This window comes from Myzus persicae, unplaced genomic scaffold (genome assembly GCF_001856785.1).
Source record: "Myzus persicae strain clone G006 unplaced genomic scaffold, MPER_G0061.0, whole genome shotgun sequence".
Taxonomy (NCBI): Eukaryota; Metazoa; Arthropoda; class Insecta; order Hemiptera; family Aphididae; genus Myzus; species Myzus persicae.
Genome location: NW_019102414.1, coordinates 1,038,767 through 1,063,802, shown reverse-complemented (window position 1 = coordinate 1,063,802; position 25,036 = coordinate 1,038,767). Strand labels below are relative to the sequence as shown.

The 25,036-nt window shown below is 26.0% G+C and overlaps 1 protein-coding gene across 1 annotated transcript in view; it reads left to right on the top strand.

Moving 5' to 3' along the window:
* Positions 1–962: 962 nt before the first annotated feature.
* LOC111032094 (phytanoyl-CoA dioxygenase, peroxisomal-like) overlaps positions 963–25,036 on the top strand; it is a 112,311-nt gene continuing 88,237 nt past the window's right edge. The window contains exon 1 of the mRNA XM_022312304.1: positions 963–1,284. The gene's annotated coding sequence lies outside the window, so the exon portion shown is untranslated. The remainder of the gene's footprint in view (positions 1,285–25,036) is intronic.

Below are 25,036 nucleotides of genomic sequence, written 5' to 3'. Positions count from 1 at the left end.
TTTTTTAGAAAACTTTAATACGGACACAAAACAATAAAGGGAAAAATCGTATGACATATTTTGTTTAAAGTTTGAATGTTTTCAAAGGCGTGTCGGTGCGTATCATTTTGTATTGTTTGGTTTCACATGGTGTGTCTTTGTCCTTTACGAACAAACGTTTTCACGCTTCAATCATTCAGTTCGGAAAGATCCCCTGTAACTGATTCATACTTATATGCCTATTTCGCAGTGGATTTGAAGTATACGGAATTCACGTCATACCTATACAAAAAATTACTCTACTACCAACCATTTTATTTTGTGACACTGTCGTTAGGCTATGTCGCGTTTTAATACCTAGGTACGTAAGAACTCATCGACGAACAAAATACAATATTATATGAAATCGAATGAACATCAGGAATCAACGAATACACATATGTCTAGTATTGTCTGCACAATGCACTGTGTCATGTCAAATTGCATATATTATACCACTGACCAACTAAAACACATAATTATTTTTCATCTCTCTGATTTTTAAAGTTGTATACAGTTTTTAGTGACAACTGACTGCCTCTGATTTTAATTTAAAATTCTGATTTAGAATTTTCAAAAAATGTAGATTTACAAAAGTCAAATACTTGCCAACAATTTTACAAACCATAACTGTCTAAACTTTTATGAAACATAGTTTTTGACTAAACAAAATCAATCAGTAATGCGAATAAAATCATTCATACACAGAATAATTTTGTAAAAAATAAAAGTACAAAATAACCGTAATACTTTTGAGATGACCTCCATGAAAGTAGATATTTTTTAATGGGAAACAATTATAATGACATACTGATTTGTTGAATTGTATTTATAATCACTGTCAAACTCAAGGTTGATATTATAGTTTGTTGGAATAAAGTATTAGGTACTACCTATTATGTGAATTCTCTGTGATTAAACTATTGAACAATATTATACTTTTTTAATTTTTCATGTAATTTTTTTGAATTTTTTTTCAACTGATAAGTGATTTATGTAGATTACTACGTGAGTGTGATGCATATCAGTTTACACTGCGCATTAAATCAAAATAAAATGTAGAACAAATTATAACATGCAAATCATAAACAATTTCAGTGCTACAACAGACAACAATGAGTACCACATGAATAAACATAAATGTTGATTCTTGTTATTAAATATTGTGATGTGTTTTTGTATAAAGAAGATCAACGTTTTTATCTGTTAAAAATTGAATCAAGAAAAGTATCAAATTAGTTGCTCTCGAGATCTACGAACTACCAGGTATTTTTTTTCAATTTTTGCACCTTCTTGTCACACAATACCATCGGAGAATTAACAAACTATACTTATTCAGTTATTAATATATTAAGAAACGTCATAAACTTAGAGCGTCAATTTCACACTAAAATTATTTGTACATTTATTTTAGAAAATTAATTTTTTTATATTTTATTCCGCGAAGATCAAACGCAAATTAAATGCGTCTTGTATTTGTTATTGTTGTAGATTTAAGGTTATTGATAATCAATGATATGTAATTTTGTTATTTTGTTTTATCTGTAATATGAATGTTGATTTTCATACTTTTGAATACTCTGATTAAATTTTATACACAAGAAATTTGATTCCACCCAATTTTTGATTATTTTTTTGTCTCTGCTGAATTTAAGTTAGTTATGATAAATTGTAAATAAAGTAGTATTTTATGAGTTACTGGTTGATAGATTTAGATTTATAGTCAAAATATGTCTCTAAAGCATTATTTATTGAAATCACATTTTTTTTGTAATTTGTACAACCCATAGAATGATCGTTAGTTGGTCAATAAGTACAGTCACCTATCACACAGATACATAATATATTTTACTATTGGTTTCAAAACAAAATATAATATCTTAAACCGAAACTAAAATGTATATACACATGGTTAGAGAGATTTTAAATTGAATAAATAATGATTTTTTCGATTTGAGTCTTATGTAGTTAAAAACATCTGTAGTATTGGCAATAAAGTACGTTAAAGAGAAACTATTCCATCGTTTACATTCATTTTAGACTCAACTAGTGGAAAATGATTTGAAACTAATAGAAAAGTTTAATCAACCACAAAACACTTACAAATCCTTCCTACATCTGTACTTCATTTAAAAGTATGGATCGGTTTATAAAATGCATGATGTTATAGTGATTTATCTACCAATAATGGGTATACAATTTTACGGTTTTACTCGAAAATTCATCCATCCCACGAATACACCTCTTCTCCGAGCACTCATACTATAAAACCAAAATATGGTTGACAAAAAATGTTTAAGTTATGCTTTTTCCACTAAATGCGACCGATGGATCAAGGTGTTATTAAAAAACTTGGACGTAGCTACATATTTTATAGACGTAAATTTCAGATATTTACAATATCGACGACGAAGAAGAAAATGTTATTAATTTTTTGAAAACTCAACGTATGTTACAGTATAGACGTATAGTTATTGTAATAGTTCGGTAGAAACTTTACAATCACTTACCATTTACAAAAGAAAATACGTCTGGAATAAATCATGACCTGCGATAGAACAAAATAAGTTTGAGGTTTTTTTTTTAATCGTTTGTTAATTTTTATTTCATTCATTTTTAGATTCATTTCTGAGTTAATCTATACATTTTAATTATTTTGCTATAATGTTTATTTCATAATATTATATTTGAACAGTTTTTTCTGGTTCACGCGGTATTCCTTCTATCAATATTAAACCGAGTCTAGTCAGTCGGTATATTTAAAGGGTTGTCTTTAGACTTTTTAAATAGTTTCTGAAAGTCAACGACATATGTTGAAGATGTGTCAAGTCAAAATGTCAATAAGACACCAAACACCGCCTAAATTGTTATTTGAATTTGAAAGTTTTCAATTGCTTTTAAACGCAATATCACTACCAATACACCACTGAAGTGCAGACATTGTCCAAGATAAACACCAGGTTTTTGTATTGCCAGGTCTTATTTAAAAAAATATTTACCTATATTATACGTTTTACAATTTATATAAAATGTATGGGTACATTATAATAATAATTTAGTAGTGTTACAATTATAGTGGCTAGTTTATACAGGAGAAACTAATCGGAACTCTTAGTACCTAAGTATAAGTACGTATAATTTTTTCCAAATCTAATAATATATTATGTAAACTAAACTGAATAACGAATGAATGAATGAATGTATATTGTATAGGTATATCTAGTAATATACCAAATTATACATAGGTACACAATAAAGTAATTTAATTAAATTTAACAATTAATGTAACGAAATAATTTGAACAGTTTTAAATTAAGTTTTTAAGTAAAAACTCATTATATAATTTAATCTGAGTGTAATTAATTTTGAAAATATTTACAGCATATTTTTATCTATAACTTTATTAGTATTTCACAACTATTACACAATTATTTGAGTAACTGTGCATCATACTGAATGTTTTTAATACGCAAAAGTTTATTAGTTTTCAGAAATGTTCAAAAATATAGTTGAAATAATTATATAGCACTAGATTATCCTAATTGTTAAAACGAGCTTTACCATAAAGTCCAAATAAAACAATTAAAACAACAACAATTAAACTGTGCTGAGATTAACGAATGTCGACGAGTCACTGCAGTCTTTATCCTTTTATCTTTTTTCAAAAATTATAATCTAAATTCAAACAATTTTCTCGGTATCCCGTAAATTCCTGCAAAGTCCATCAATGCTACATAAACAATCTGTGTAACAAATGCTTTAACACTAATAATTTCCCGAATTTTTACTGTCTTACCTTTTCTACTGCTGATGGTTTTGTTTCTTACGCCATATAGCTCTTCGTTAATTCTGTATTTCATTATTCAAAATGTTCAGAAAACTTACCTTTTAAAATAACCATTTAGCTTTACTGCCAAATGTCTTAACGTTATATTTTACGCTTTGCAAACGATACATCCTCTCTCGACTAATAATCTTCTCACTATTTGTATCATTCAATCAGTCCCACTATCAACCCTTTTAAATTTGTTTCGATCTTATTATTATTATGTCTCTTATTTAACCATATTATGTAAATGAATTCGTCACTACTTACTTCCCCATTCGTAAATTCTATATAACCGATTTCCCTGCAGGCATACTGGCGTATTTCATTGAATTTATATAATTTTCAATATTTTGTTTTTTAACCGAGAGCAGTTTACAGTTCGATATACAGTGGTTATTGAGTATAGGCATGCCTATATATAGTTATTAACTACTTATCCATTAGTCAGATGAAAACGATTTATTGACATCAAACACCCTTTTTTCGTAATTTAATTACATTTATTACATAATATAGTCTGAACTTCTGTCAATAGGCGGTTCGCCAACACTGCTACGCACATTTTTCACTGAAAGTTAAAAAAAAAAACCATGTCTCTAATGACGATACACAAACGTATACGAATCATATTATGTAAGATGGACTTAAAAATCAATAGTCAATAAATATTTCTTATATTCACATCGTTATTATACGGTTAATATTTCTGACCAGTTTGAACTTATATGAACTAATATTTCATCACACTATAAAGCTTTTATTCGTAAAAATGTTAGCTTTACATTTTCAACCACCAATTGGCAATCATTCGAATACACAAAAGTTGTGATATGGATGTTGATGTGTTATAAATTATGAACAACAAAATATATCAAAAAAAGGGGGCAATTGGATACCTAGCCCGCTGTTTTTGTGTCATTTGAGTCACTATTGCTACAGTAATTCATTACGGATGATGTGTTAGTTTTGGATTCAATGATTTAAAATCATTATCTACGAACAAATATTCTAAGGTCGTCGACCTTATTAGGTACTAAGTTTATTTTATAATATTATTGCAATCAGAATGTATGGAAATTATTCGTATAAAGATTTAGTGGACACTTCATGTTCTTATGATTTTTCGTTTTTGAGTAACACGAAAAAAAAATCAATTTCGTCAAAAACTGGTTTTGGGTAAAAAATCCTGTTATTATTGATTATTTTTTGTTTTCTCCACGCTTTTGATAACTACTAGATTTTTTTTGTTTTGACCTCTCGAAATACGAACTAGTTACTTTCCTACGATAAAAGATCCTGAAGTAGAAAATCAAAACATTTCTACTGCTCTAAAAGGTGACGCCAGACACCAAAAAAAAAAAAAAATTGTCTTGGATGGCTCAGAATCTAAACAGGTGTAAATTTAATTGGTACAAAAATATAGCTAATTGTATAACCTATAGTAGTATATTATTGATAATTGTTTATAGTGTCATGGTTTCTAGATTTCCCGAATTCCCGAAGTCTTCTTTTCATTCAATATACTTTGATATTGAACATTGTATCTTATTACCTAATGGATGTACAGGAAACCTACTTTTATATTTTGGTTTTTATGTATTTATTACTATCAATAAATCGGTCGTCTCGTCGAGGTTTATCTATACTGTCAATGCAGACGGTACGTATCGGTCAGCAGGTACAACTGGTGTTCACTAGTCCATTGACTTTTATTCGGTGCGTGACCTCATTGCTGTTTCAAATACTAAAAATAATTTTTAAATTTTTTATTTATACCGTGTAAAATAAATAAAATTTAATAAACTAAAGGTCAAACTGTTGATTATTATGACTAAAAATGAAAATCACTTGCATTTTTATTTCATTTATTATTTATACTTTAAGCATGGATTCCTATATAAACTATTATTTAGTTGGTTTATAGGAAAAGTATAAACCTGAATTCAAAGAAAGACAATTTAAGTTTCATATTTTGCATTAGACATGACGTGTACTCACCTTTAAGTAAAGTATTATTTTATTTTCCTATTAACATAAACGTACATCGCATATTTACAATACCTACGATCTTGCTTTTCATCGCTCTAAACCGTTATCACTACTATTTTTCATTAAGATAATGTCATTCTAATTTTTTCGCAGTCTCATTGATTGTTCAATTCCGCCTCCAGAACTTTTTCTTATCCTTTATCTTTTTGTCCCCAAATCCTTAATTTGTCGTATGGTATTTATTATTGTATATTTAAATTGCTGTTTCATCTCATTTTGTATACAAGTATCATCACTTTTGATCTTGTTTTTCTTATTTAGTCTATTTTATATTTGTATATAATACTAAGTTGTAGATTATGTTTTTACTATTGCATTGTTCAAGCAATATTATTGTTAAAAATATAAGAAATTATATGCTAATATTTTAATAAATAAAATACAAGCATAGTGCATACTTGTAAAAATTATGTAAGCCCGTAAACTTCTAATGTACATTTTTTCAACGTTTGACGGGTCATTAAAACGGTTTTGTGACAAATTATTTAGCTTTTAAGATAATCACAGATCCGAGTACATCAGTAGTTATTAAATTATTAAACTAAGGCTGGATATTATTGATTTTACAATGGTGTTTTTCAACTGCGTAATGCAAATATTAAAACATGATCTAATATATATACTGTACAGTTATTAATTATTATTAAAGACAATTTTATTTAGCCAGTTTTTAAAATGTTAATTTATTGCTTTGTTTTTTTTTCATACAATTACTTTTTTAGTACATATGTGTTCTGACATTATTTAACCATACCTATCAAACTCAGATGAATAGAATATGAAGCGTTCGGACACAATATAATATCTATATAAAAATATCTTTATTGTGTTCAAATACATGAGTTAAATTTCATTTGTACACAAGAAATATTATTTGAAAACTAAAATGTTGTAGCTGTTTAATAATTAAAATTCTGCATTTTTTCTGTTAAAAAAAAAATGTCAACTATATCTATATTGTTTCCTCTAAATATTTTAGAGAACATAAAATAAAATAAATTATTGTTTTTAACGTTCATAATCGATGTTTTATATTATAGCCCTCTTTAAATTAAAAATATTTTTTAAATATTTATAAATCGTATTGTTCGAACTTTCTAAATTGTAATAATATGCGATGAAGAATTTGAATGAAAATTAAAAGTAATATAACTAAATTTACCATTTTTGTTCAAATAAGTATCAGAAAACATTCATTTATTTAAAAAAAATCCGTTTAGGTTTAAAATAGTTAAACATTTTTAAAAGTTCTGGAAATTCGTCAAAATCTTAAAGCTCTACTGGCTACTGCTCTAGTGTTAATTATTTCAATAATAGTAGCTATTATTAAAGTTAATATTATTTAAACTGCGCTCGCTGTAAATGCCACAGTTTTTTTCTGTAGTTATTCACAGTTTTTGCAACAAAGTGCACCTATTCTATTTAAAAGTTAAAAAGAAAAATATTGTAAGTAAAATGAAAATTGTTCTCTACATATTTAGAATATCTAATAAATTTATATCATAAAATGTTTTTGATTGTAAAAAGAATATTGGGGTAATGGGTGTTTTGAATCATGCGGGGTATTATTTTCTACTAAAACTATTGTCTTACCAATTTTATTGTTGTATACTACACTAAGTTTAAAAATAAATTTAACATTTTTTTTCTATCTTAAATTACTGTGTTAAATTTTGTAGTAAATATGAACGTATACTACTTATCTAAACGATAAATGATTCATTTATTAAAAGTAATAAGAAATATTATCATATTGTTTGTAGTTTTATTGAAGTAATAAATAACAATACAATTTTCAATACCGAAATGGCATAATTTCTACTTTTAGTAAAGGGTTTTTAATTTCTGATTTTAGACAATATTTTGGTTTTTGTTGATTTTAGTATCTATTATTGACAGTGATTCAGGAATATTTTCGATATTATTTAGGTATCGGATTAATTTGGCTGAAAAACTTTGGATTAGTGCCCAATTCCCATAAAACCATACAAAAAAGAAAAAAATTAATTCCCTACAAAATACTTGTACTTAAATGCAGTTATGTATATATTTTTTTTGTTATTGAAAATTCATATTTTTGTAAACGAGAAACATAAAATATGAAAAATATGTTTTCCTTATACATTGTTAAATATTGACTGATCTAGTACATTACTATAATTATTACGCAATTGGCAATAGTTTTTTTCAGTTTTCTCAAATATAATATTATCTGGATACATTATTGTTACTCACTACATATTGTTAATATGTCGTAGTACTGTAGGTCTAATAATATTAATGATTTCTCGGCTTGTGACTTATAGCTTAACGGGCTACAACCTGACTGACAACTTCAAAAGTGTATTTATCATTTTTTGTTTAACGTCCCACTCACATTTATCAAATAATATGTCTACTAGCAGATCCACTATGTTCTCGGGTATAAATTGATAATCGTTCAGATTAATTTGCTTATTTTATTTTTATTTTTAGGTTCTGATCAGAATAGGCAAGAAATTGGTGTAACACAGAATATGTGTTTATTTATTTATTAGCTTATTTACACTATGATCACGTTTTCAGATAGAAGAAGTACTCCGAAACTTTCTGTATCGGTTGAATTTTGGGCATAGACGTGAGGTGGTTCTTTTAAAAATAACTTTTTATACTTTCTAGCTGTTTTCGCGGAAATTGCAAAAAACTGTATCAAATAACTGTGATAAAAACAACGAAACTTAAGGTTTAAACTTTAAATTCAATAAGAAATTAGAGAATTAAAAATAATAACAACATTTTATTTTTAAATAAAGCTTCTTAAATTATTTAAATAATTCTCATTTGGAATAAGTATAGGTACTAGAACTTAAATTTTTTTTTTAATACAGAAAATAAAATCTTAAATATGATACTACTTATTTTTTAATATGGCCTCACATGTCTATTAAATATTATGTAGGTTTATATTTATATAGTTATTGGTAGTCATTCGTCATATTTCATCCATAGGCACATACATCTTAAAAATAAAGGTATATTTGCAGTGTTTTCACAAACTTGCTTTATTTTTATCTGTAACCATTACTGTTACATAACCACATTAATCATAATAGATAGGTGCCTAATTATGTGAAGTTTTTTTATATTTTTGATAGTTAATAGGTTGCTATTGACAATAGCCAATTGTTATAGACAAATTAGAGCTTTTTGGTGATTATTGTCTCGTTATACCAAACACCTATGTGTAATGTTAATTTATTGCTAATTATTAAAATAAATACAATCATGGTTTTTGGGGAGCACATCGAATATTCCATGTTCTAATTGTTATCTAAGAATAGTCATTTTTGCATTACCAATATTAATTTACTTGTTCATTTTTGTCCCATAAATCCGGCTTTACGTAGACACAACATTTATTTTATCATTAATTATTGATTTGAGAAATCAATACTGTAACGATGTTCGAATGACTAATATTGTAATTCGTAGAAAATCATCGATTAATTAAAGAATTTAAGTATATTATATTCTGGTTGTAATTTTATTCAAGCTGCCTAATACTATAAAATTTAGAGATGCATAAAATGTATTGATCTATTGCTTATATACCTTTTTAATCGATGTTCGGTATTATTATAAATTTTTAAATAATTTGTCGTTATTGTTGAATCCAAACAACTGTTCATGATAGGAATTTATTTTACCTCTGATATTTGAGACGGCATCTGGACTTCAATTTAAATCATAATTAAAGATATCAACCTAACTGAAATTGCTTTTGTAGATTAATTCCTGGATACCAATTGTATTTGCTTATGAACTATTTTTCTAAAATTACTCTTCGTGATCTTCTGTGAAGTCGTGAAGTAATATTTTTTTAGGATATCAAATTAATTTATAACAATATTTTCGTTATATATTCGATATTCCTATTTCAAATGTTCCTTTATGATATTATGAACTGATTTCATATTGAATAACAACCACAAAATCAAACTTTGTACGTTGAAAATATTTCCATTGTTAAAGCAAACTAGTATATCAAATAAATTATCATTGTTGGTAGGTACCTATATGCCATTTACAGCTTATAAATAGAGAGTAGAAATATAATTATTAATATGTTAAGTTAGTTTTCAATCCTATAGAGCAGAGGTGAATAACTGGCGGCCCATGAGCCTTTTTCATCCTGCCCGAGCTACATTTTCAAATTACATCATAACATTTTCAAGTTTACTGTCTATACTCTATAATCTTTTTAACACCAATTAAAATGTATACTTGAAATGACCTCCTTTTTTTCTTTTTATGCTCAGGCCCGCTAGATTTTAATTTTCTAAAAATTGGCCCTCTAGTAACTTTGAGTTGCCCATCACTGCTATAGAGATTGATTCACCTAACATGTTCACTCACCCCCATTTTTTCCTTAAATCATGAATTTATTCAAAGTCCGAATTTTCGAATTTTTAAATATACTTAAAGAGCTTTTTTTAAAACTTTTTGAGATTTTTTGTATTACTTAAGCCCTTTCCTATTTTCTCTGTAAATTATTCATTGGATAATGCAAAATCCAAATGAGTAGTTCTTCAGTCATTACAATGTTTCTTCTTAGGATATAGTCCTTAAGCTGTAAAAAAAATATGTAGTATTGAATCTATTATTCATTATACTTGGGACATTTTTTTAAACCATCAAAGCGCCCATATCTTACAAATAGATTATCATGAATCATTATCCTTTGTACAAAAAGCTAAACAACTCCAAAACTTACCGTATTATATATTTTGGTTATGCTATGTCAACATTTTCCAAAAAATGTATACCCCAAATAATTTAAAGAAGAAAAGACGGACATTTATTTGAGGAACAAAAGTTAGTATCTCTGCAGAACAACCTAAAGAGTACAAAATACTTGAGTAATACAATAGATCTCAAGAATTTTAAAATATGGTCATTAAGTTTATTTATAAATTCCAAAAATCGGATTTTGAATAGCTGTATTATTGAAGAAAAAATGGGGATGAGCATGCTTGGTAAATCACTCTTTATAAATATCTATATTATTTTTAAATATTTTTTCCCCGGAGATCAAAGATAAATTAAAAATGTTCAACACTTAATGATATTCAAATGGAATTCAAATCAATAGTTAAACGAAAAAACCACTAAAATTATATAATTTAAACTGATTATTCAGATTTTTAAAAATGAAAATTTAAAAGTATAAATTAACCAAATCCAACAATTGAAAATGTTATCAAAATTAATGAAATATTTTAATAGAAAATTATATTGTTAAATAAATGAAAAGTAAATGATTTGAAAAGTTATAAAGATTTGTTGAAATTGTCTAAGCTATATAAAAAATAATAAATTATTTTAGACTGGCCGAAACCTTATTACCGGTTTCAATGATTTTTCACAGCAATTCAAGTTCTCAATCAAGAAAAATATTTCTATTGAAATAAGGAGTTTTGATTTACTCTTCATTTACAGCTTATTGTGGCCACAACATATTAATATGACTATGCATTCAAACACAAAATAGATTTTTCTTTCGTGGATAACACAATATTATCAAATATATACTAATGTATAGAATAATATTTTTTATTTATTTTTTATTTTCCTGTTTACACAATTTTTTCTAATTTGGAATAGAGGAGTGTTCCTGAAGTTTTGTAGGCTCTCCTCAATTGAAAATTTGACATAATATAATATTACAAAATGTTGCATAAAGTTATTTTTGCAGGGTATGTGAGTTTTTGAACTAACTAATAATTTTTGGAAAAAATTCGAGAAATCTATCAAAAAATGTTAGTTAAATTATCCGATTGGCTATGTACTAATTTTTTTCAGTATTAAAATGTACAGAAAGTAATAATACTGCAGGTATGTAGGTACTTTATTTTTCACAGTTTAGTAACAATTACAACTACTATTTAAGTAACTTATACTTATGAGTTATGACCTAAACATAAACATTTTTAAAAAAATGTTCGATATATTTAATAGAATTTGTTATTTTAATTAAAATTACTTAGGTATAGGTACTTGAAATTTTAGTAGATCGTAGCATTAATTGTTATTTATAATCATAACGTTAGTACACATTGATACTTTGCTTCTTTTATTTATTCCACAAATAATTTACGATTAGAGGCCATTATTTTACACCAATATTTTTTATTTTGAATTCATGAAATCTTAGAGTTAAGTTAATTTATTATTTATTCTACATTATACTGTAGTAATTATTAAATTATTATATTATCATGGTAATCTATGAATTAATTCATTTCAAATATTTTGTCAAGTGCTATTTATAATTTTATACTTTTAGTCGTACCTAATTGAATTTAGTCTCTCTAAAATGCAATAACATGATAAGAGAATTAGCTCGTTTCTGATTTTTGATCACTGTGTAAACCAATTATGATACTCCATTTTTTCCAACTCGCTCACAATACTAATAGATACGGCACAAATGGGTATTAGATATATTTTGTCCGTGTTGTTTAAATGTTAGAAATATTATTAGTTATTATCAGTCTACTTTTAGTACAAAAAAACAGTTTAAATAAGTATCACAATATGTATATATTTATAAATTATGAGAGCAATCGTTTCCTTTATATTAACTACTAATATTTCAGTTGAGGGAGACACTTTTCCTCTCTTTGATAATATAAAATGCTCTATTACATTTTCTATTTTAAGTATCTATTCAATGACATTTCTGTAGAGGAAAAAAATGGTTGAATTATTTTAGAACGTTGGTACATAAATTATATATATATAGTATTATATACATATATATATATTAAATACAGGGTAATTCTTTTGACGGATAACACTTATTATGTCAAAAAGTATAAACGCTTATGAAAAAAATTATTCTTGTACTCATTACCTAACGACATTTTTTAAGTAAAAAATTTAACTTTGTGGTTTTTTTATGGATACCATTTCGCAAGGTCTATACTTTGTTGAATGTCAACATACATTTTTAAGTTTAAGAAAAATATTTTCTTGAGAATATTTATGTTTAAAAATGGGATTTCAAACACTTTCAGAAGTAAACAAATTATCAGAACCTATATTTAAAATTATGACGAGTAGAACAGTAAACCATAATTTTTGAGTCACTTTGCGACAACTGAAAATAATATTTACTCCTGACATACATACTCGAGTTAAAAATTCTCATAATAATATTCTGCTTCAAAATGTAAAATTAAAAATGTCTTCAAATTACAGTAAAAAACCTAAAAAAAAAAACTATTTTTTTTCCAAAACTAATGTTTTGTAATGAATTCGCATAATGTAAGCAATTTTAAATGTATAAATGTTTCGACATAATAATTGATGACTGTCGAAAGAAGCTTCCAGTAAATACATTTTATTTCAACAAAATGCAAGTTATTCCTATGAGTATTTAAAACACGAAATTCTTCGCCCGACTGTCACGTGTTTCGGCACAATGTTATTACGTTATAGTTTGAATAAATTATACGTAATGCTGGCAATGTGACACAGTTATACTATAATATTCATGTGTAAGTTTAAGTTTGATACTATGTTCACTAGAAGTTGAAACTTATCGTTATACATTCTACTTTTACACGACATTGGATTAATTAAAATATGTTCGGAATAACAATGCCACTTATAATATAATAATAATGATTAACGGATGGATTTTTTTTTTTTTGGGAGAGAGAAATGTCATTTTGCATTACTTCAAACGTGAGCCGTAATGCATACAGAATTGATGAATTTCAATTATTTTCAATTAATTTTAAAATAAATAGAAGTTATGACAAATCCGCAGTATTTAAGTTAATCATTCGAAGGCAACTATGTAACTTGAATACTTGAACGATTTTAATTATATTTTAAACATGAGTATTTAAAACATAACTACTAGCTACCTATCCAATAGATGATCAAAGTATGAAGTTTAATATGTCTACATTTTAATATTTGTCTTCGACATATCATAAGAAAATAGTGTAGAACAATAGTTATAACGCATTAATGTATAGCATTCGAATTTTAAATGCATACAATTTACATTTAGATTGTAACTTAAAATTTGATGTTTGTACTAGTTATATTATGTAATAAATTTTCACACAGTAAGCTTCTGAGTTCAGTTATATTGTGTTTAAATTATACTTGAGAATATAAGGTGGTAGTTAATTATTTGTTATAAATTAAAGACCATGTACCTCGTTATCGTAAATGCACATGTTTTATAGGGCCTAAAATGTGAACCTACTATTTCCAAGTATCTAAACAGTTTAGTGAACGTTCTGTATGTTTCTTAGAACAATACTTACACTAGTTTTAATAAAACTAGACTAGAAATAAGAAAGGTTCCATCTTAGATGACCCTAAATATTTAAAAAAAACTATTACTTCACAATGCAGTTCACATAAATATTGGTAAGCTATTGTTAGGTATTGTAGTTTTTTAAAACTACCTAAAATTATTACTAGTCACGACTATAACAACATTACCAGATACTAGTATCTATAATATTATTGATGATAAGACGTGGGTAGGCATGATTACTTTAAAGTCCAAAAATCAACATTGAACATACTAAAACAATTATTCGATACATCTATATTATACCTACCAGGAATGCACACTATAAACACCTAATACACACTATTTTATGCTGAGATGCTTTAAATTCTAGAATCGATTTCGTTTTATGGTTATATTAGAAACATTTTTATTGGTTTTCGAATAAGTTTTTTTTTTGTACAATTGTATTTTTTAATATTTTTTGGATAGAATAGTTTCTTTTTCATGCCTATAGATCGGAAACCAAATATTGTCAGTATTTTTTAAAAAGTCGTTTTTAGATTTTTTAATATATTTTCAACAAGCGTAATGCAGAAACGTCAATAAGCTTGGTATTAAACGATCCATACTTAGGACTGTTTTTTTGAACACGATGATTTGTCATTGGTTTCAAATTGAAGAACACAACTACGTAATATATACCACTGTTCTATACTAGACTATACCAAGGCGAGACGAGTACTCAACCCCTGTTAATTTATCCAGTCAAAATTTTTACATCAAATTTATGTTGAAATAACATTTATTTACGAAACTATTTTAAGTTGTTGGTAGAAAATGTACCTTTCTACCGTTCGTAGATATATGTACCTATTGTAATTTTAACCCAACAAGAAATTTAAGTAAACTAGGAAATTCTCGGCTTTAAAATAGTATATTTATTCCTCGAAACAAGGATTTTGAAAGTAGGCAAGCATAGTAAACGTTCTTTAAAAGTTTCAAATTTTAATCTCGTCACCGATTTGAAATTGAAGTGATTTATTCTTTTATTGTTTTATCAGAAAAAAATAGTATAGGTATAGAATTATCTTAAATATTTCATATAATCATAACTCTGCCATTAAAAAGAATTACACAAAAATTATTACCATTGCGTTGAAAATATTAAAGTTAAATTAGTCAATGAATTAGTTCATTGAAGTTTACAGTGTTTACACACAAACAAATAATAATATAATATTATCTCCTAATTTACGTAAACAAATATATTAAATTGTGTACAGTATGTTAAAGTGTACCTAGGTTAACATAATAAAGTCAAATTCCTTCTACTTTATTTATGATGAATATTATTTTGTCCAATACCTACGGTCTGGAAGTGAAGGATTATATTTTGGTAAATACTACGATGATTCAATGGTCTGCAAACGACATTATAAACTCGTATAATATAAAAAAAAAACCAAAAAAGTCCATGACAATGAATTATATTTTGCTGATATTTACTGACCTAACACTTTACAACAAAATTAATGAAAACAAATAAATCTTCTTTAAAATATTAAAAAAGAAATACATTTACCTATGTAAACATAATAATATGCATTATTTTTTCAAATGAATCTTTAGTAAATCATATTATGGTAACTTTTAGTCATGATTTTTTTAAATATATTTAGTAGATAGGTTATACCTACATACTTAAATACTAATATGTTTATTTCATTATTATATTTATTTTTGTATACATTATTTCTTTGTTCCTTAAAATATTATAAAATAAAAAAGTTATATGGTTTTATACATTTGTATTTGTATGGATTGTTTTTTTTTGTTTTTAATAAAACAAGTAGTTTTAATTTATGCAATGAATAATGATATAAGTTTCTTTGTCATATGAACAATTTTAAGAAGAGCTGTGAAGTAAAAATAGAAAACAACGTTCATTTTATTATTTGCAGTGTACATATTATTTAATAAAATTTTTGAGGTGTCAAACACGTATCATACTTTAGTTGTAAATTACAAAAAAACACCCATAAAAAAATGTTTATGAACAATTTACCAATTTTCAAAATATTATGTAAGTTATACATACTTACATATAATATGGGAATTGATACATAAGTCAAAATTACGAAATATCGTAAATAAAAGATTTTTTAATGTTATTTCGTGTTTATAAAATAATTTGTCTACATAACTATTCAGGATAATAATATTCATTATAAATATATTATATTCATATTCTACACCGTTTTGTTTTCTTAATATAGATTTGATTTTACTCTTGAATATTTTAATGACTATCTTCTGCTATAACTAATTATTTCAACTAAGTGCATCTGATACCACAGTCAACCGTAAAGAATTTATAAATATCTTCTAAGAAAATATTAATCAATCATTTTTGTAAGTTATTATGCATGATTTTTTAGGTATAATCTATACATTATTCAACAATATGCTAATCTTGGTATCATTTAAAAATGAAACACCTACCAAGTAAAATTGGTCATAAAAAGTACCTTTGAATACATTATAAATAATTTAAATTATACTTGAGTAGGTATGTTATGATTATTTTAATATAATAATTTTAAAAATTAGTCTAAAACGAATCTACTTTAATTACACTTGTATATGTACAAATTTATACAAGTTTGCATTAGTCTTTACATAAAAAGTGATACAACTTTCAATGTTCAATGCAATTTTACTATAAGTTGTGATTTATTACCCACTAACTCTGTAGCTCCTTTGAATTTCATAACTCTTTTAATGTTATATAATTTGAAATTCAAAATTCATAAACCCATTTTTTTCTGATAAGATGATTATTTAAAATTGCTTATTTTATTTGCTGTTATTTCAACATTTTTGTAGTAGCTTATGATGTACCAAAGAATAACTTCGTTACTTGGACATCGTCCCACTTAAAATTAAACATATATGATTTAATAAGCTTTTTCAACTACAATTTATAATCATTTCTCAACTAAAGTTTCAGTTTCTGTTATAAGTTAACCTCCAAGTTTTATATAAATTAAGTTATACCTTACTATACAATATTATACCAATATAATATAGATTGATAATTACATTTAAAAATCAATAATTTATGTGTTAGGTCAAGTATAAACTTGTATTGACATCGGTAAATATTTAATTATATTTATTAACTTATATTACCTTAATTATTTTAAATTTTTATTAACTGTTTGTTTCTTAAAACTACCTCATGCCCTGTGCAGTTGTAAATTTATTTTTTTAACATCTTTTTATCCTTTTTTTTCTCGTGTGATTTCCCAAAGGACTTACACTCTGACCACGCAGAAATAGAATACTCAAGGACATTTATTTGTGTTAATAACGCTGCGTGAATTATTGTTTTTTCTTTCAAAAAATGATCTTTCAAATATAATATAGTACATGTTTTGTAAGATATACAAGTATATTGTATTTTTACATGGCACAATTATTTAATGATCTTATAATTAAAAAATATATTAATATAATACATTTAAAAAATAAAACACATTGATTTTATTTGTTGTTTTAATTAATTATTAGGTATACTCATTAAAAGAGTAAAAACGAATGATATTAAGAAACTTACACGAATTTATTATAGTATAATATGTCTCATATAAATTATAATATAGTTTAAAGGTGTTTATTAGAGTAATATTGTTCATCTAATTATGTTATATCTAATAATGCCATGTTTCTATTTTACATACTTTAAATTACATTAAATTTTTTGTTTTTCGTAACCCAATTTTGATAGATTAATGTACCTAATTTTTCCTTAACCCTATTACGCCTTTATTGAAATATGACAAAAATATAAAAAATGTATGGACCAAAAACGTTATTTATGATTACAAATATTGAAATTTCTAGGTTACTAGGCATACATATTTGAGCAATATATTTTCAAGATGTTTTAAACATTTGCAGAATGGTTATGATTCTCATTAAATATATAATAAACTATCCATTATTATTATGTTTAAAATTCCATCCACTTCAAATTAAGAAGTTGTATTATTACAGACATAAAAAAGCGTTGATAGTGGCTTGACGTGGAGCGTTGGCTGAGCGAATGCGACTGGGAGTAAGTAACGGCCACAGCTTTTAGCTCCCGGATGGGTGACCACCCGGACTCATAGTAGTTAAAAACTTTGCCACACAAACAACTGTAACAATCGTAAAAACAACCTACCATACCAGCCTTACCCCTATCAGTTCATAATAACTACAACAGCTAATGGCTTTAGTCACCGGGCTTAAGTTCAATAAAATACAAAAGTAAAATAAAATAGTAAAGTAAAATAAAAAAGGTTTTGATACTGTCAGACGAACAACTGGTGACTTTATATTTTATATATATTATTATTACTATTGTTATAGTAATCTACTCCAAAATGTTGTAACAACTGATGTTTGATCTAAAACTTTAAGGGACAGTTTTTCTAAAATTTCTAAACGAATACTTGGTAATTTTAATAATTGTACGTACTGTATTATTCTGTTTGATTTCTATTTCTTACAGGTGATGCATTCATCGATTCGAGAAATTATTTTGTTTTATGAAAACATTCATAATTTTAGTTTCTAATATAAATACTTTGAATCTAATTTAGTATTTGTTCCATAATATTTAGCTTATTAATGCTCAAACATTGCTCTCACTGTAGTCTTATATGTGTTAACAGTTGCACTGTTGTAGATACTTATAACACTAAATAAGTTGTGAAAAAATATTTGAATTGATCATGTTATATTAGTTTAACAATATATAATACAATACTTATCCCCCCCCCCCAATTTATTATTATCTTTATATTTACTAAATGTATTATGTATTCATGTATCATGTATCATTCTTAAATAAAAATTGAATGTTTAATTCTTCAGAGATAATTTCTGTATTATTGATTTAATACAATTTTTCATTTATATTCGTTAGAAAAAAATGTATTTGCATATATATTATTTATCTACAAATATACCTTTATAATAACCACATTGAATTGCAAAACTTTTATTTTCTTCAGTTTTTATTTTTTATTATTGTATTTAATATCTAAGTAACTATATTATGTACCGATATACATATAAATAATTCAAAGGCATATTTATTAAGAATTTAAATGGATCAGTTTTTAAAACTTTTGATTTGCATAGTTTATCTGTGCTTGAATTATACATAATTCATAAATCAAATGTAGAAAAATTATAAGTGTGATTAAAAACTGTAGGTATAAATGTAATTTATTATAACATTTTATATCAACATGATAATTTTAAGCAGTTGTTAGTACACTTTTGTGATATGGTTTTAGTTTACATTTTATTCAGAGAAAAAATGATATATTATATATTTGATATGTACGAGTATAAAATGTTATAGTAGAAAAAAATATTAAATTTATACAAATTAAACACCGAGAAAGCATATCTATACATTGAATTATTTATTGCAAGAATTTAATAATTAAAAAGTGGATCGTAAACAGTAATTAATATAAGTACATATTAAACATCTCAAAATTTGTGATTATCACTGTCAAATACATTTTTAATTTTTATTCAGTTAAGTGACATATATGTGACTTACTAGCATTTGGCAGTGGTTGATCAGTGGATTTAGTGCTCAATTTCGACAGAGATTTTACTAGATATTATACGATTTTACTGACGGAGGTGGTGCAAAGACATACACAAAACTTTATCACATTATTCATTGCTTTAAGGTGACTTGTGAATGGTTTTGTTACCCTTGCTATATTATTATATGACGTTTTCTTCGTGAAACTCCTGCATTGGTCTTAACTCTTGTGAGTATTTAAACTAATTGTCCAAATTACTTTTCACCAAATAAATACAAATGAAAGAAAATTAAACGAGAAGTAATTTTGTTGGTTTCATTATTATTTTTTGGAGTCAGCAGAGGTGAAATTTCTTCTGTGACACCTTATTTTTGGTATCGCCACTTCTCGTTTAGCCGTGTCAATCAAACAATCTGCCCACTATGTGCTACCGATTTATAGGTCCCCTCTCCTGAATCATAATTTCCGTATTGAATCACTATTGCTGAATGTAGGAACTGCTTATAAATTATTTACGAATTGTAAATTTACTATGTTAGTATTTATAAAACCAAACTAATAATATTACTACTATATTTCTATATTGCAGCTACTTCCACAATTCATTAATAAATAAAAAGTGTGTCTTATTCAGACTCAAAAAGAACATACTTTTGCTTAAAATAGTACAACATAATATCTATAGAACCTTATATGTAACACAATTACACAATTCACGTTATTTATTATTCAATAACTAATTTGTTAGTTTCTAAGAATCGCATGCTTACATGAATGATTTTTGAGTCGTTATTATTATTATTTTTTATTATTACACGGATAGTTATGGATTTTTACTTTAATAATAATAGTACCTACCTATGTTATACATAATTTAAATAATATAACAGCCAATTGGCATTTAATCAATACTTTATTTTTAAAGTTTTTAATCCATACTACACTAAATATATTTTTGTATATTTTCTAACAATTTAGAATAGATGCCTAGGTATTTAATGTTTGATGAATTAAATTTTTTTTTAAATCTACTTTAATCGTACGATTTGTATTATTAAATTCATAAAAATTATCAAACTATTTGTATACAACAAAATCAATACTAGAAATAAACTATTATAGGTACCTTATATAAAAATGAACTATATTGTAGAGTACACTTTCACATAAAAAATAAATTTCAAATAACAAGCAATATAAAAAAAAGTGTCTAAATGTAATATGAGTAACTACGAAATGCAATTTAGTCTATAAGAAGAAATTGTGTGTTATGAAAACTTACATACTTCGATATTATATACATTTAAAAATATGTGAATCTTAGAATATTATGATTACAGTTGAGAAGAATATTTCAGTCATCCCAGATTAAATGAAATTATTTACTCGTATACTATTGTTTATGCAGGTATTTACGAATTTGCAACAAGATTTATGGAGAAAATTGTAAATATAAGGTAGATTTAAAATATGACAAATCGATGCTTATACAAATAAAATATGTATTTTCTCAGGATTCCATACATAACATTCAAAATTAACTGCGATGTTAAAAGACATTAAAATGACCATAAGAAAAAGTATTTAGTGGATATTTTCTCTGCTTAAAATTCAGTGAATGTCTTGTTTATTATGAGTATTATGAATTGTGACGTGACAAAATAACTGTGAAAAACTATAATCTCATTACAAATCGATTTCAATAAAAAAAAAACATGTTATACAATAATTAAAACGATGTGGATCGATTGTGAAAATATTATAATATTTTAGTTCCATTAGCTCAAAGTGTAACAATATTATTACACTCATTCCGGCATATTAAATAATAATATTATTCTATCGAGCCAACAATAACAATAATATGAATATAAACATAATAATAATACGTGGTAGGTAATCACCACGATAAAAGTCGTTGACGACACCGATGCATCGAAATTGCCTGAACACTGCGCCGTGTCATCAGCTCTGCCGACGAACAATACAGTATTATTGTTATTATTGTTGTTGTTATTACTTTTTATAGATCGTAATAAATTAACATGAGTTACAATGGACATTATAACCCGTACACAGGTTTATGACTTATGTCTAATTTATATAACATATTTTTTTACCCATAATACCTCAGTATTATACTTAGATACTTTTAAAGTTATTACATTAATGCATTTTACAAATTTGATTATTTGTTAAAAAAAACTATCATTCGTTTGGTGTGTTGTATGTTTGAGCTGAGTATGTTTGGTATGTTTAAATTGGCGACCAGGCGAGGTCATTGGTGATTGACGGGATTCAGTTTTAATGTGTTTGATTGTGAGTAGTGAGTACCGTTCCACAAGTATATTATATTACACAGTTTGTCGCTATTTTTTTTTCCATTAGGTATCAACGACTTGGCCTTGTATGACCAATGCGTATTATTGTCTTTTAATTTTCTATTTAAATCAGGATTTTTCAATTCAATGATATCATTGCTTTCGAATTACCTTAGTTTTGAATTCTGTTCTTGTCAGTGCGTTTACCTTGCCATTTGATTTTAACCAAGTATTTTATTTCTTTTATTTGGATTTTTGTGTCTGCTGCAGAAGTACCAGAGGTATACTTGGTAATTTTTCAGATCAGTGTGCTTATTGATTCTGTCGATTTCTCGGCTTCTCGATTTGCGTTTTGGCGTCCTTCTATGTTATTGTGGCCGGGTATTTAAATGAAGATAATATTTTTATTTCCATACTATGTGTTTCGGTTTTGCCCAGAATATTATTATATTATCATCATCATGGTCAGTGCCATATACACGGGGAGGGGTGCCCCCCTTCGGTATTTTTTTACTATATGAATAAATGTTTATAAATTGTTAAAAATATAAAAAAAATGTTATATATTATATACATTTACATATAATTTTTTTGTAAACCCTTCCATTTAAAATATCTGTGTACGCCACTGATCATAGTAGAATAGTTATAATTTATAAAGTTAGCACTCGTTTTTAATTTTAATAATAATAATAATAATATAATATCGTTCAATCACATCGAAATTGTCGACCACCGTCGAGTTTGACGACGCAGCGTTCGATAAACACCGCGAATAATCGAGCGCCCAACAATGGAAAACGTCTTAAAATATATATCTGCGTGCATTAAGTACACGAGTCTTTTGAAAGGCAAATTCCATGGGTACACACACTATCATAGTATTGTTTAACGCGTACAATAAATTCTACACCACTTCTTAGACGGCTTTTGTCGTCACCAATGACACTGTACAAACGCACACTGCGCGCACCGTTTGTTCGATCTGTTATAATAGATTCCGGTTCGACCGGGAACTGATTGTTAAAATAGAGTCGACGTAATAATTCGTACGACGAGCTATTTAATCGAATACGATTTGTGTTCGCTGTGTGCCTTATTACGAGTCATCTTATTTATTTCGTATAAATGAATATTGTGATTTCACATTTAATTCGTCTTCATGAGTTGCGGCAACTCAATTTGGTTTTTGACAAAAAACATTTATGTTAATGTTCGTTTGAAAATGCCTGACAATTTTTTTCCTTTTATTATTATAATAATTTTGAATAGGACAAATTTCACGTAATTTAAATAAATTATTTGCACATTTCTTACAGTACCTCGAAGAAGAATGAGATAGTTTATCATTTTACTTTTCAAATGCTTCATAATTCGCCTTACGAGCTATATAAAATATTTCATTTTTAACGATCGTTATTTTATTATTGAATCTATCAACGTTTTGGTACAATTCAAGTACTGCATAATATATATAATTAGCAAAGTGGCCTTGATATTTAGTTACTACTCTTACATATTTTATATGTTAATAATAGAAACATTGTTTAAGCAATATTTTGTCAAAACTCACAACTATGGCGAAGTATTGTATATGACGTGTGTAAAGATTTTTTAAGATTTAAAGAAATTGAGCTATGAACTATCATTATTTCGTTTGTAAGATTACAACAAATAGACAATTTTTATAATATTATAATAATAGACATGGTAAATACTAATATGTAATAGTTTAAGTTGAACTGTTTAGTTGTCTGGTCGTCCCAAACGTCAGTATTTTTTTTGATAACTCATCTATTATTAAAGTTTTCATTAATATATACAGCTTTTTAGTTAACTATATTATTAAAGCTAAATAATTACAATCTAGATGTGAAATCACATTTATGATAAAGGTAGTTATATAGAATTAGTTCTTATGAAACGATTGAAAATTGACCATCAAGGTCAATTTTATTTATACATCAATCTATTTTGAATAACGTCCAAAAAGCGAAATGGCTTATTGTATAATACATATAAAAAATATAAAATAAAACCAGATTGGTTTTTATAACTGTTAAGTACACTTTTTATGAGATTCCTAACAGAACGATGAGCCGATGAATGTATTGATTTTACAATGATGTTTGTTTTTTAAGAGTTATTTTTAAATATTTTACCTAGATGAAAATAAAAAAATAAAGTTCAAGAACTTGTAATTTATTACAAAGGAGAACATTAACTGGGTATTGTGATAAACAATATACTCGTTATTTATGGAGAATTTCGAATATTGGGTTTAATTTAATTATATGTCTGATACAATGAAATTCAGTCTCATATTTCTAAATACTCTTCAATTTTATCATTAAATATAAAATGTATAAAATATATAGATGTAGTCACTTCAAAACTAATAATCAAAACATCACAGGTAGAGAATATACATTTTCCTTGTTATGTCGTTTTCAAGACATTTAAAAAAAACATCGTTTCGGGATTAATTTAAATATGTTTTTAGATTGTTTATTGCATTATGCTAGCTTTATCGTAACAGTGAACAAAAAATAGCTACATTTTCGACCAAAATAAAAAGCAGACTGGGTCGAATCTCCTTAAAATAGATCCGTGGCACACTACAGAAGTGTAAAAGTGCCTAACACACATCGTATTATATCAAAGTACTTACAAATTGTTTGGATAGCTAATGCAATTTCTATTTCTATACTTGTATCATTCATTTAGGATGGTAAAAATTAATTCTGTAGCATATATTATTTAAGTAAAAATATTAATAAATAAACTGGTCCACTGCTTAATTATTAAGGTTTATGTTAGTTATAAAACGAAAATCTCTTTTCAAAATTACGCTGGTAAATATCTTGTAAAAATATTAACTTTGAGATTAACTTCAATA